Source organism: Microtus oregoni, unplaced genomic scaffold (assembly GCF_018167655.1).
Source record: "Microtus oregoni isolate MIOR12 unplaced genomic scaffold, Mior012 000033F_ref0000390, whole genome shotgun sequence".
NCBI lineage: Eukaryota > Metazoa > Chordata > Mammalia > Rodentia > Cricetidae > Microtus > Microtus oregoni.
Genome location: NW_024543092.1, coordinates 25,197,082 through 25,211,192, shown reverse-complemented (window position 1 = coordinate 25,211,192; position 14,111 = coordinate 25,197,082). Strand labels below are relative to the sequence as shown.

The 14,111-nt window shown below is 43.6% G+C and overlaps 1 long non-coding RNA gene across 1 annotated transcript in view; it reads left to right on the top strand.

Annotated features, from left to right (window-relative positions):
- Positions 1–13,277, top strand: part of LOC121466651 — a 31,005-nt gene extending 17,728 nt beyond the window's left edge. The window contains exons 3-4 of the long non-coding RNA XR_005976786.1: positions 9,805–9,912; positions 12,987–13,277. This is a non-coding gene — a long non-coding RNA (uncharacterized LOC121466651). The remainder of the gene's footprint in view (positions 1–9,804; positions 9,913–12,986) is intronic.
- Positions 13,278–14,111: the final 834 nt, after the last annotated feature.

Genomic DNA, 14,111 nt, shown 5'->3' with positions numbered 1-14,111 from the left:
AATAGGGAGGTCCTGCTGACAACAAGATTGTGTCAAGCTGTGGTCAGTACTATTTAGCAAAGAAAAGGCTCCCACTATCAGATTAAACAGTCACTGGCCTGTATTAGAGCTTGCCAGCAGTGAAGCAGGAGTTGTAGAAGGGTTTTTAGGACTAGGAGTGGAGCCCAGGGCCCTGGAAGGGGAGGCTACCTCAGCAGGGGCTAGCTGGCCCTGGTCAGGCAATACTAAGTTGGACCCTAGTACTATGGTTATTGGAGGTGTTACAACAACTCATAGGGTGAACAGAATCCCTATGTCTTTTTTTTTTCTGGATCATATAACTATAAACCCCAAGTATTGCCTGTTAACTGGTTAGCTCTTTTTTTTTTAGTGAAAGTGATTGTGATTTTAGATTTCTTTTTTTTTTCTGGTGTGGTACGGGTGAAAGAGACTAAGTCCTTTTTGTTAACCCTCAACCAGGAGACATTGATATTGGTTTTACATTTTTAGGCAGCACAATAAAATACTTTAAGCCCCCCCATATTGCTTTTTCTCCCGGACAAATATATCATTCAGAATATTTGCATACAGGATAAAAGTTTCTGGGGGTTTGCTCAGTATCCTCCCAAGAGTAATTTGCTAAACACAGGTCAAAAGTTAGCTGGGGGAACCAGGTATTCAGGGGATGAACTCCAGTGGCTATCTTTAAGGCTTGCCCAGTCTCAAAGTTAGTCAGGGTCCAGGTTAAGTCCTGAGGTATAAACATCAGGGCAAAGATCAGCAAGCCTGGCAGAATCAGGCCTCCTTGAGAGGATTTTGGGTACACTGAAGTTTTCATTTGGAAGGTCCTGTGGAGGTGCAGGCTTGACATGAGACGCATGGATCCAGGCTGCAATACCGTCCACTTTGAGGGCAGTAGGTGTAGGGTCCCTTCCAGCGAGGTTCAAGGTTCTGGGACTGGTGTCTCCGCACTTACACAGAATCGCCAACCTGGAACGGGTGTGAGATTTCCGGGTTCCCCGGGCTGGTGTTGGGAGGTGCCAGCAGAGAAGCAGGGAGAGTAGCTTAGTCCAGCGGGCAGCAGCAGGGATAGCTAAGGCCCCTTTAGGGAGGGTCTAGTCTGGCCTACAGCAGCAGGCTCTGGTTAGATAAATACCATTTTATGTCCCAAGTCCTTCCCGACACCCATGGAGACAGTCCCGCTTCTCGCCCCTGGGAGACAAGTAGGGGGGATGTCTGAACCCCTGTGTCCAAATATTTCCTCCAGGGGCAGCTGTGGGGGATATGTATCTCGGATATCCCAGGAGGCTAGCTCTGCCACTAGTTGGCAGAAATCAGGGGTGAGGGCAGGGGTATCAAAGCAAGGGCTTGAGGAGGCGTGGATTGTAGGTATGAGCGGGCAGCTGCTGTTCTGGCTGTGGGGTGCTGCAGCTTTTCTCATGTCCCTCCGGATATACCCCAGGTGTCAATTCTGGAACGAATGTGAGATTTCCAGGTGTCAGGGTGGCCAGGGGTCTATATGCCTGGGTTCGGAGATCTGGAGAGCCTTCAACCGCGCCTGCAGATGGGGTTTGTGAGCAAATGAATCATGAGGGGCCTTATGAAACTAAGAGGGGGGTCCCCTATATTGGATCTCATAGGGGGTTAGTCCAAGCTGAGACGGGGTGTTTCGTACACAGAACAGGGCTAGGGGAAGGAGCTGTACCCAGTCTCTAGTGCCAGATTCCAAAGGCTAATCAGGTTTTATTTATCCTTTTTACCTGTCCTGAACTCTGGGGTCTGTATGTACAATGTAATTTTCCCCAGTCTTACCTATGCCCTGACTTTTTTGGGGGGAGGGCAACAAGGCAGTTTTACCATCAACCTCGATTACCTTAGGCAGGCCAAACCTTAAGATTTCTTTTTTGATCTTCTTAGTCCTGGTAAGAAAAAGCTTCTCTGCCATCCGGCCGATGTCCCTTTAAGTAAGCTGCTCAGCTCATTTACCATTGTTGCCCTGCCTTCTTTAGCAAATCTTACCAGCACGCGCCACCAAAACCTGCTCTGCTTGGGCATTGCTGAACCCCAAGCTTTCCACAGTTGTGGTCTGGGAGCTGGGGGCAGTTGTTCTCTGTGAAACTTGCAAGCAGCTCAGGAAGGCTGTTTGGAATTGGGCTCCGGCATCTCCCAGCCCCTCCTCGCTTCAGTCAGTCGCTGCCTGCCCAGGGCAGGCCGGCTGTAAGCAGAGTTCCCAGGCTTGGGCTGTGACCAAGGCAGCTGGGAGGAGGATTCAGCCGGCAGTGGCTGCAAAGCCTTCCTCAGCGAGGTGGGCACGGCAAAGGCAGAGAGCAGCCTGCTATTCTTTACAGCCCTGGAGAACAGGAGGGGAAGTCAAAGTCTCCAACAGGTCTTTTTGTAATAAAAGCGTGGGACACTCAGGAATAATCAGCAGTCCTTGTGTCCACAGTCAAATGCTTTAGACATAGCGAGGGGGAAGTCCTCCCCCTTTTTCCCCCTGTACACCCCAGAATCGGGCACCTGGGTGTACAGTGTAAACAAGCGGGGGATTTCAGTACTGTCACTGTGGCTGCTGCGTAGGCCTCTCAGGTGGGCAGAGCATCGCTTCAGTAGCCGACCCGCTTCTGCTCAGCAGCTGCTTTGGGAAGTGTCTTGAGCCCAAAGCCCTGTAGGGCCACTCCTCACTGAAGTCCGCATTCGGCCACTCAGGGGCTGCTCTGTCTGAGGTGCGCAGTCTCTGCAGCTGTCATCTTCTGTTGCATCCCTATCTGTCTAATTTTTTTTTTCTTTACTAAGTCCTGGAGGGAGCATCTCTGCAGTCCCTCCATTCTCTGCAACTTGCTACGAATATCTGATGCTGACTGGCCTATAAAAGACATCACTACATTGGCTTGGTGATCTGCTGCCATGGGATCAAAATGGGTGTATATCCCATACCCCTCCAATAGTCTTTCTAAAAATCCTGTAGGAGTACTATCAGACCTTTGTACATTGCTCTTACCTTAGCCAAATTAGCAAATTGGTGGGGTGCTTTGCAACCCCCCCCTCCTTTTTTTAGACCCGCCAATTGGACTCTGGCAATAAAGACGGAGCTGCTCCCTCCCAGCTGGAGTATTGAAGCCCATCCTCTATCTTGTCCGGTGATTGGGTTGGCCTGCTGTCAGCTCCTGGGACATTCTTTTTTCCTCTGTGGTTAGGAGCACCTGTAAGAGCTGCTGGCAATCATCCTAAGTGGTATGATGAATAACCAGAACAGATTCTATAAGCCCGGTCATGGCCTGAGGGTCCCGAGAAAAGGAAGGGTTGTAAGTAAAGACTAGAAGCAGAAAAAGACAGTATTGTAATTGGCCTGCTACTGAGCGAAGGGGAAATGCTTGGGAAGTCATTCTCATCCTTCCCCTGTCCCAGCGTAGATGCTGAGTACTGAAGTTTTCAGGGCTAGGGCCCGATCAGGGGGCTCCTCAGGAACGAAGTGCTTCCTCCGGGGGGGGGGGGGGGAGTCTGTCAAGCTCGGCTGGATATCAGGAAGAACCAGAAATGCCTGGATTCTGGGTTTCTTTTGCTCCTGTACAAGAAAGAGAGAAGACAAAGGGCTTGGGGAGGGGCAGCCATTACCTCCTCCAGCAGTGGGACTGCTTTCGGAATCAGGGAAACTGATGATGGCCAGGGGGCAGATGCCAGGTTCTGAATTCCTGCAGGTGGATTTTAACAAAAACAAACCGACTTACAAAAACAAAAATACAAAGAGACAAACAACAAACTCAAAACCAGAAGCTGGTGCTCTCACCACCACTCTGGTCTAGAACTGAAAATACACAAGGACAAAAAGACAGACATAGACTCAAAATCAGAAGCCGCGCGGCAACAGATCCAAAAATACAGATGGAGGGTCACATCTCCCCTGGAGATTAGGGCGACCTGGTTGCCCCTCCCTCCCATAAATGCCCATGAAACGTCTTTCAGGGCTAGGGCAAGGGATCTCAGGACACGTCTGCCTCCTCCCTTAGCCCCATTTCAATACAGACCCTGCGCAAGTACAATTCTCAAGTTACTGATTCACAATTACACAGAAACAGAAACACAATACACAAACAGACAGACATAAAAATGAGCTCGTTTCTTTATACCTCCAACTGGGCCCAGAGTGTGTCTGGGAGCGACTCGATTCCCGGTCAGGGAACCAAATGTTGGACTCTAGCGTCCAAACACCGAGAAGGAGTCGCCCTCAGAGACCATCTCACACAACATAGCCAATGCAAAAGCATGAGGATTTTATTAATTCTGTCATGACAGGGTCCCCCAGCATTCGGGAAGCCGAGGGACCTCGAATAGCGGGTACAGTCTACTTTTAAAGGGGCCACAGAAGCAAGGGGGGTTGTTCTTTGACTATTCTGATTGGCTTATTTGAAAGGGCTATTACCAATAATTGACTGGAGAGCTGTTGCCAGATCAGATGAGGTAAGAGGTCATTTTGACCCAGTTTCCCAGGGGACCGAACCAAAGCATACGTATATGGGTAATTGTTCAGGAACTGAGTACGTGTGAGTGTAGCTGTTAGGTCCTTGGTTCCCAGGGGAGGAGGGGAAGCACTATGGCACAGAGGCTGAGAGGTTTCAGAATTCTCAAAAATGGCTTCAGGATTGTCTTAAAGTCTTACACTGGTAACGTTGCCCAGTCCGAGACTAAACACCCAGAAATAGTGAAGCTGGTAGTATAAAGCCGAAAAAGTAAAGATCGCTGGTGTAAACCCAGGAATTCTAGGCTAGAAAATATAGACTTCTGGTGTCTGAGCCCGGAAGTCAGTATATTCACAACTTGGCTGATGGGGGACAGCTAGCCTTCCATTTAATCTCACTAGGCCCCCAACCAGTTGGGCAATATCCGCCCACATCAAGTATGGTCTTCCTCACTCTGTCTTCTCAGACCTGCATGCTAACTCCTGGAAACACCTTCACACGTAAACCACAAGTATGCTTTTCCAGATCTCTGGGCATCTCTGAATCCACTCAAAAATCCCTATTTAAAACTGACCATCACGCCTAGTGTCCTCTGGGTCAGAAAAGTCAATGACTTTGTACTGCTTATGACTGACCATGAAGTAGAGAAGTTCCTGTGAAATTAAGCCCTTCCCCCTTAAAGAATCTCACAGTAAGTACTCAGGCAGGTACTCTCAGAATTGAATTTAATTATAGGTTACTCTGTAGCATACACGAGAGAATTGCTTGGTGTGGGGAAAATTCTCCACACATCTGGTTATAGAAGTGGTCTATGTTAAGTGTAAGAGGGCGGAGGATGGGGAGGGGACAATCTGTCTTTCTAAAATGGGTAGCTCTGGGCTGGAAAGTCTAAGACAGTGGTAAATCAGGGTCTGATGAAGATACTCTGTCTTTGTAACTGGTATCTTCCTGCCGTGTCCTCCTGGGACACGGGGAAGAAGTTAACTCTTCTAGCCTCATCATGGGGGTAATTAACTCACAAGACTCCTGCCTCCAAAAGCAGTGACCTTGGAAGTTAGCATTTGGCTTTCAGTTTTAAGAAGAACCAAGTTTTTAGACCACAGCTCTTACAATCTACCCTCTCGGCCTATTCTTTGTCCTGACAGGGCCGCTTGCTGTACTCCAGTGGGGAATGATGACATTAAGTAGGAGCATAAGAAGTCTGTTGGAAAAGTAAGGAAACAAAACACTGTTAGAAAGGAAAGACAAACAACACACACACACACACACACACACACACACACACACACACAGTGGTACAGATCTGACAAAACCCCAAACAACCAAATGTGAAACTTCAGAAGAAAATACTGTCTTACAGTGTGGGTGGGTGGGTGGGGAATGATAGGCCCTGCCTGCCATGCTGTCATTGATTGGCAGCTGCCAAGGAAACGATGGGTTCTACCGGAATGGTATGCTTTGGCTTCGTGTGGAGGCATGGAACTTAATGGCACTCAGTGGAACTGGATGGCAAGCTCTTTTAAAACTTAAAGTGTATTATTTATTATAGGTGTGTCTACATATATGCACGTGGGGTGTGTGTGAGTATGCATGTGTGTACACTTTATGAACTTGTCTCCTTCTCCTGTGGGTTCCATGGACTGGGCTCAGTGTTCAGGGAGGCAAGGCCAGAGCTTCTACCATTGAGTTGTCTGGCCGGTCCCTGAATGGCAAGTTCAGTTTAAAAGGAGATAGAAGTTGCGCGTATCCACGACTGTCCTCCAGAGTGAGAAGGTCCACAGGGTCCCTGCACCTAGGAAGAAGCACTTGAAATGACGCATGCCGCGTGGAAGTGGCTAAAGCCGCAACTAGGAAGCTAGATCTCCCCAACTGCTTGTCACTAAAAAAGAGACTTGTAAACTGAAATTTTTGGAGTGTATGAACTTTCATTTATGGCCTTTTCTTTGAAAGGCAAACAAGCAAGATTTTACACTAATGTTTCTTACAGCAGGGAGACGTCTCAGAAATGGATTGCTTTCCTCTGGGCTTTTTTTAAAATCTTATTTATTTATTTATACTGATATTTTATTTATGTTTTAATAAATAAAGCTTGCCTAAAGACCAGAAGGGCAAAGCTAAGCCACTAGAGGTCAGGCAGTGGTGGTACACACTTTTAATTCCAGGATTCAGGAAACAGAGGCAGATGGATCTCTGTGAGTTCAAGGCCACCCTAAACTACACAAGATCAATGAAGAAACAAATCCAGGTGGCGGTGCTTCACACTTTTAATCCCAGTACTAGGAAGTCATGAACCTTTAATCCCAGCACTAGGAATATAAAATGGGGGGGGGGGGGGCTTAGTCTGCTTAGTCTGCAGGCGCCCAGCCTGGGTAGAGGTAAGACTTCTCTAATGGCTTGGCTGCTTTGCCTTTTTGGTTTTTGGATTGAAGCCCATTATCTGTCTCTGAGTTTTTATTATTTGTGCTACATTTATTTATTTATTTATTTATTTATTTATTTATTTTGGTTTTTCGAGACAGGGTTTCCCTGTGTAGCTTTGGAGCCTATCAAGGAACTCACTCTCAAGACCAGGCTGGCCTCAAACTCACATAGATCCACCTGTCTCTGCCTCCCGAGTGCTGGGATAAAAGGCGTGCACCACCACCCCGGCTATCTTTGCTTTTTAAATCTCCAGCACAGAATCAAGAAGATATGTTAACATACACTACCTGGTCCTTTACAGAAAAGTCTACCAACAATTGATATTTGTTTTAAGGACTTTCATGTCTGTGTTGACACGGTTTATACCCACTGTAGCTCCAGGATGGAGTTACTGCGGTGGGTTTGGGTTCCTTGCCACTCCCCACTTGGCGTTGGTCAGAATCATGTCTGTGGTTTGAAACTGGCCATGTAGGAGAAATTTACTAGAGATTAGCAAATGCTGACAGTTGGGCCTGTTTCTCTTTGGAGAGCTGGTTGGTAAACATTTACACAGTGGCCTGTTTCACCTCACAGTGCATATGTATTAGATCCCTTACACAGATGTGTGTACTGAAGTCCTAATCCCCAGTACCTCAGAATGTGACTGTCTGTGGAATAAGAGTCCTTGAAAGGGCAATTAAGTTTAAATGAGGTCATTAGGGTAGCTCCTAATACAATATGAAGAGTTGGCCTTTTGAGAATTGAGATCTGGACACAGACGCAGAGGGCAGGCCCCAGGATGACTCAAGACAGCAGCCATTTAGTGCAAAGGGCAAAGCCCAAAGGGAGTCCCCAGCAATGACACCTTGATATTGGACTTAGAACCTCTAGAAGTAGGAGGGATACATTTCAGTTTTCTAAGTCATCCAGTCCGTATTAGGGCAGCACTAGAAGATGATTAGTTAGTGACCCAAGAAGGTCGAAATTGCTCCAGAAGTTATCAAAGAAATGCATTTGATCTAGTGAGTGTCTTCCCCCACCACCCCCTGCAACCTAATTATATATGCTGTTAACTTACTATTGGGTACTCTGAGTGCCAAACAAGACTAGGGAACTCTTTAAACATCAGTTTCCCTAGGAAATAATAAGCCAAATTGTAGGATAGAGGCTTGTACCAAGCAGCACAACTTTTCTTCCTCTTCTTTTCTGCACCTGACTTGACTCCACAGCTACAGTGAAACAGGGGGACAACAAGTTGAAGGTATAGTGATGACAGCTGTCTCTGAATTCCTTAGTAAGTCAGGGAGGTGACACGGGAGTTTCCTCCTGGAGATAGCCCTTGAGAAGAAGGAGCAAGCACTGTGATCTACTACTTCTTGCCTAGTATGGTCTTTGTTTTTTAGAGTTCCCTGTGGTTTGATGTAGGGTATTTTTTTTTAACAAGGAAAAGACAGAAAACGATTTAGACTTTGCTGAAAAGTTTCTGCACCCCAATAAGCCTCTCTGCAGACGTAACAATGCAAATCAGACCAAATCAAACAGAATTAGAAAAAGCCCAGGTTTAATGAATAAAATGCTGCCGGATGATTTTCCAATTTTCTAGCCCCGCCCCCGTCACCTCCCACCACCCCAGAGGAGACAAGAAAGGAAGACCAGAAAACCACATCTCTGTTTTTTTTTTGGGGGGGGGGCAGTTAAAATACCCTGTGGGAGTGATCTTGAGCATCTGTGGAGGAGGGGTCGTCATTTGGTGGGCTTTCTGAGATGCAGTAGGGCTTGGAGAGAGATGGAGGAGGGGGCTTGGAGTGGAACTTCCACCAGAACATTCCAGACTCTTTGGGTATGTGGATGCCAAGGGCAGGGGTGAAGCCTCCACCAGAACACATATAAGCATGGAATAATTCCATAGAATATAACCCGTGACTCTCCATGTTGTTGTGGTATGAAGATGTTCCAGATTCATTTGCTGAGACACAGCCACACATGCAGATCATACACAAAGGTGATTACATCATAAGAGAAGAATTCTTTTTTTTTATTTTTATTTTTTTATTTAAATTTATTTATTTATTAAGGATTTCTGCCTCGTCCCCGCAACCGCTTCCCATTTCCCTCCCCCTCCCCCGATCAAGTCCCCCTCCCTCATTTAATGGCCTTACTCCCTTCCATAAGAATTCTTCTCTTCTATCATACAACAAAAGAGAAGAATTCTTATGGAAGGGAGTAAGGCCATTAAAAGAGGGTTTGCTCCCCAACATCTTACAAAGCTCTTCCCTGTGATTCCTGGTGAGAACACTGCAAGACATTGGAATGCAGGCATTTTTTCCATGAGCTACTCAGCCATTATCATAGAAGCTTTGTAAATTCATTCAAGAATCCTAAATCCTACTAGGCAGGGTGGTGCACATCTTTAATCCCAGAATTTAGGTGGTAGACTTAGGTGAATTTCTGAGTTTGAGGCCAGCCTGGCCTACAGAAAGAGTTACAGGACAGCCAGGGCTACACAGAAAAACCCTGTCTGGAAAAACTAAAACAAACAAACAAGAATCCTGAGTCCTAAGAAGAATTTAATCACCAGTGTAAGGCAGAAACATTAGGTAAGAATGTGAAGGCTTTACTCTGAATTTAATCACCAGTGTAAGGCAGAAACATTAGGCAAGAATGTGAAGGCTTTACTCTGAATTTGATCTTGAGCTGATCATTGAGTCTCTCTGGGCCCCCTGGTCTGCAATGTGAAGATGGAAGACACAGGTGATTGAGTCCCTAAAATCTGATGATCTCAGATTCTATCTGCTGACAGAAAGGCATTCTCTTACCTGTCCAACCATGCCAGAGATAGATGCCTAAATTCACAAGTAGGCAAGGCTGTGCCGAGGAGGGAGTAACCCCTGATTCATTGTTCCTCGTTGTCTTTAGCTTGGGAGACATATTTCCTTTGTTCCCATTGTTACATTGTTTCTTCTCTGGCCAGGAACACGGATGACCTCAATCTTGTCTTGCCTGTCTGGAGTAAATAACGAGCAATCCATGATTTCATTTGAAAACGCTGACAATCTGAATTATATCAAGCAAAAGTCTGGTAGGTAGTAGGCATTAGCAGTTGCCCCTTCTGGATGTGCTAAAACCACCCTTCAAAATAATGAATTTATTGTATGTACATTGCGATTTAATTTTTAAAAGTTATTAAATAAATGAATGAATCAAGCAGTTGAATATTGGGATGGAAAAGAATTTATGTTGCAATTTTAAAATTCTGATTTCTGATAGACTAAAACAACCACAGTAACAGTAACAAAAAGCATTTTTAAAAAAGAAAAAAATTTTCTCAGATACCTGTTAATACTACTCCTTACCAGGAGACATTAAGGTTATATAGCATACATTGGTGTTTTGGTTTTGTTTCTTGGGTTGTGTGTGTGTGTGTGTGTGTGTGTGTGTATGAGTGTGTGTGAGTGTATGTGTGTGTGTATGTATGTGTGAATATCTGTGTGTGCGCCCTAGAATTTACACACAGTAGGCAAACACACAGCCAATGAACTGCTTCCCCAAACTTTTTTGAAACAAAATTTTACTTCATTGCTGGGACTGACCTTCAGTTTGTGATCCTCCTGCCTCAGCCTCTGAGTAACAGGGATTATGGATTTATGCTATTAGGCCTCATACCATATGCTCTTAAAGTTTAAAATTCTGACTAATGTAATAGACAATAAAATTCCTCTCTGATTTTCAGAGGCAAACTGAAAATCTAGATAAATGCTTTTCCAAGTGTTTTCAGCATTTTAAAGTATTTCTACGTTTTGTAAAATATTTATATTTAGTACCATGAATTCACGATACTTAATATTATTTTTTCTGTTGGTTAGTTTCTTAATGCAATAAGAGCCCCAGGTTTTCTCATTAACCGAAACATTCTTAAATGCTTGGTCAAACTTAAGTGAGTACAGTATTTGAATATATTTTTGTTTTTTGTTTTTGTTTTTTCAAGACAGGGTTTCTCTGTGTAACAGCCCTGGCTGTTCTGGAACTCACTCTGTAGACCAGGCTGGCCTTGAACTCATTGAGATCCTCCTGTGTCTGCCTCCCAAGTGCTGGGATTAAAGGCATGTGCCACTACTGCCTGGTTTAAATATACTTTTATTCGGAGTAAACAAATATGTGTTATGGTAATATTATAAATTAGGTTTTTTAAATATCTTTGTCAATATACTTACCAGAGAAGGCAATCATAGGCTGCTTTTCTGAAATATTTGGCTCTTAGCATTCTCATCTTCTCAATCTGTGTCCTTGAAATAGAAAGTATCTTAAAGTTTATAGTGGGATCAAAAATGTCTGAAGGAACTTGGCCTTAAATAATCATTTACCCCTCAATAGTTACTCATAATTTAAAAATAATATAAAGTATTAAACTACATTTTATCCGCTCTCTAACACCTTCTGACCTGAGCTGTCTTCTTTTCTCGATGTTGATATTTTACTCTTTAAGTCTTTCCAAGGCCTGTTTGAGACAACCTAGCAAAGTATTTTCTAAAAAGTATAAAATTCTGGCTTACTTTGTGCTATAGTCACAAGCTTACAGATTTCTAAAGATCATTACCTACAGAAGAGTTTAGTAACATCTATCTGCAGTTAAAATTATTTTAGCAAAAACTTTGATGAACTTGGAAATTTCCTGTGCCCCCCAAAAATTACGCTTGGCATTATTTAAACATATTAAATAATATAATGTATTTCCCACTCTAAAGTTGTAATTTAAGGAATGTGAAAGCTAGAAGCTTGGAAAGAGATATTTTTGTTGTTTCCTGAGCCTAGGTTCTCTTTTTTTGCACCAGCCTCCTGGACACAGATCTCAGAATGTCAGTGTTTCCTTGGTGTTAGCCTATAACATATCTACATATGGAATGCATATGTGCAAATGGAAACAGTGGAGACAGAGAAGGAAATCTAAAGGAGTTGGTCAATGCTGCCCGTCCAACTATGGAAGAAAGAACAAATGAGAGATTAAGACGACAAATGAGCTCCCTATTTTAGACTATGATCTTTGTATTTCTCCTAAATCTCAGATTCCTGCCTCCTTCCTTCACCCACCCATATTCATAACTCATATTCATAATTTTATAGGAATCTTTTAGTCACTTTTGTCACATTATACAAATCGATTCTGAATCCTTGACTCCACCCTTTTTTTCTGAGGTATGGATGAGATTTTTTGAAGACTATTTTAACCTTTCCACTTGAATTTTCTGCACATCAGATTTATTGTGTTTAAAGATAAACTCATTACATTCTCTCAAAACCACTCTCCAGATAATCTCCGTCTCCTTTAAAAACAATTGTGTGTCAAAATCACGCAAAGGGAATCACTGTTCTTTTCCCCTTTTTATCATGGCAATTGTTTGTTATTACTCTTTGAGACAGGATCTCTTTATGTAGTCCTGGTTGTTCAGGAACTCAATATATGTGACCAGGCTGGTATCAAATTCACAACTATCCTCCTGCCTCTGCCTCCAAAGCACTGGGACTAGCCTGCATCAACACAGCAAGCTATGACTCTTTTAACATCTTATCAGAATGTATCTAAAAGTTGCCACCCTCTATTTTATTCAGGTTTCCTACATTCTTTTCTTTCTTCTGCTTCTTCTTCCTAATACCAATACATAACCGAGGGAACAAAAGGATATTTTGTTGCTGTTGATTCTGGAAATAGATAGTTCTTAAAGAAATTTGCTTATATATTTAAAAATAACAGCTTTGCTTGTTTGTTTGGTTAGCTAGTTTTATTTTTAAAGAAATTCTGGGTAGTAAGGACTCAAGAGTCTGTGGAAACTCCTGTCCTGCTGGTGGAGATACGTCTGTTTAACTCTAGATGTAAGGAAGGGGGTGCTAACCACATTGTTTACCCATAACCACCTGGCTGACCTAGTTTGCTAAAGAAAAACTTTAACAGAGATACTGCCTTCCTGTCCTTGTCAGCGTCTCTTCCCAGACTTGTCCATCGGTTGCTTAACTCTCCCTAGCAAAGTCTGGGGCCAAAAAAGAAAGGCTTCTTTCTTTACTTAAACAACTGCAAATCTCTATGGAACCAGGGACTCAGAATTGGTATGGCTAATAGGATATTTTGCAATTTATACTGAGAGCTTTAATTCCTGTTTGCAGCCTTTCTACCCTCAGGTTTGAGCTTTATTGCACAAAAGCCAGCAGAGGATTATTGCACAAAAGAAGCTATACCAAAAGGACACTGATTATCTGAGACTGGAAGCTGACTTTCTTGACCTCTGTAGGAAGATAATTGTCTTGCAAACCTAGAGAGTGAAAAGGCTTCTCCAAGCTCTTTTTTTGCTTGCATTTAACATATCAAAAGCTATGCCTGCTAGCCGCTGAGCTTTCAAACTACAACGTCAGTCACAAAAAACCCTGTTCAGACAAATTCATAATAGTCACTATAGGTAAGTTACAGCTGAAACTGAAATTTCACACACAAGAAGACTTTCACTGTTTGAAAGGTATTTTGACATATTTTTTTTATTGCGAAAAGAAGAAAAAAAAACATAAACAAAAAACAAGTTTCCACCTCCTCCCAGCCTCCCATTTCCCTTCCCCTCCTCCCACCCTATTTTGACATATTTTTATCATTTGTTTTAAATGTGCTATTCACGATATACTGAGCTGTGATTAAAACAAAACAAAAAACCCTTGAGCTTTTCAAAAGAGAATTAATTCATGAGGCAAAAAGAAAAGAAACTAATTCTGCTGTTTAAGGCAAATGGGAGGATGGGGGTGGGGCTTAGAGAAACTGTCAAAGAATTGGAGTGCTCAAATTCTTGGTACGGGGTAGAACTGGTCAGAGTGGAACATCTCACACTGAAGAATGGAGCTGTATATTGATATTATAAAAAGCTGAAAACTGAAGTGACATAACCGGGAGGAAAGTCTAAAGTCACCAAACACTGTGAGGAGCAGATCGAAATGGGGTGTTCACAGGTTTACATCGCGATGAATCTTCAGCACAAAGTGAGCTACAGCAAATGACGTGGGACCCAAGATGCGCCAGCTGACAGCAAGATGGCCGGGGCAATGGAATCTTTCCTCCTGATAATGACGGAAGAAGAAAAGGAAATGCAAGAAAAGTCACTGGTAACCAGCCCTGGAACAGTCTGTATCTCAAGAGAAAAAAGACTGGAGCAATGAATTGTGGGTGTGGACGTGATGGGAGGAGGAGATATCAAGGAAGATGAATACATAAATCAAAAAACAGCAAATGCAGGCTTGGTATAAAAATGT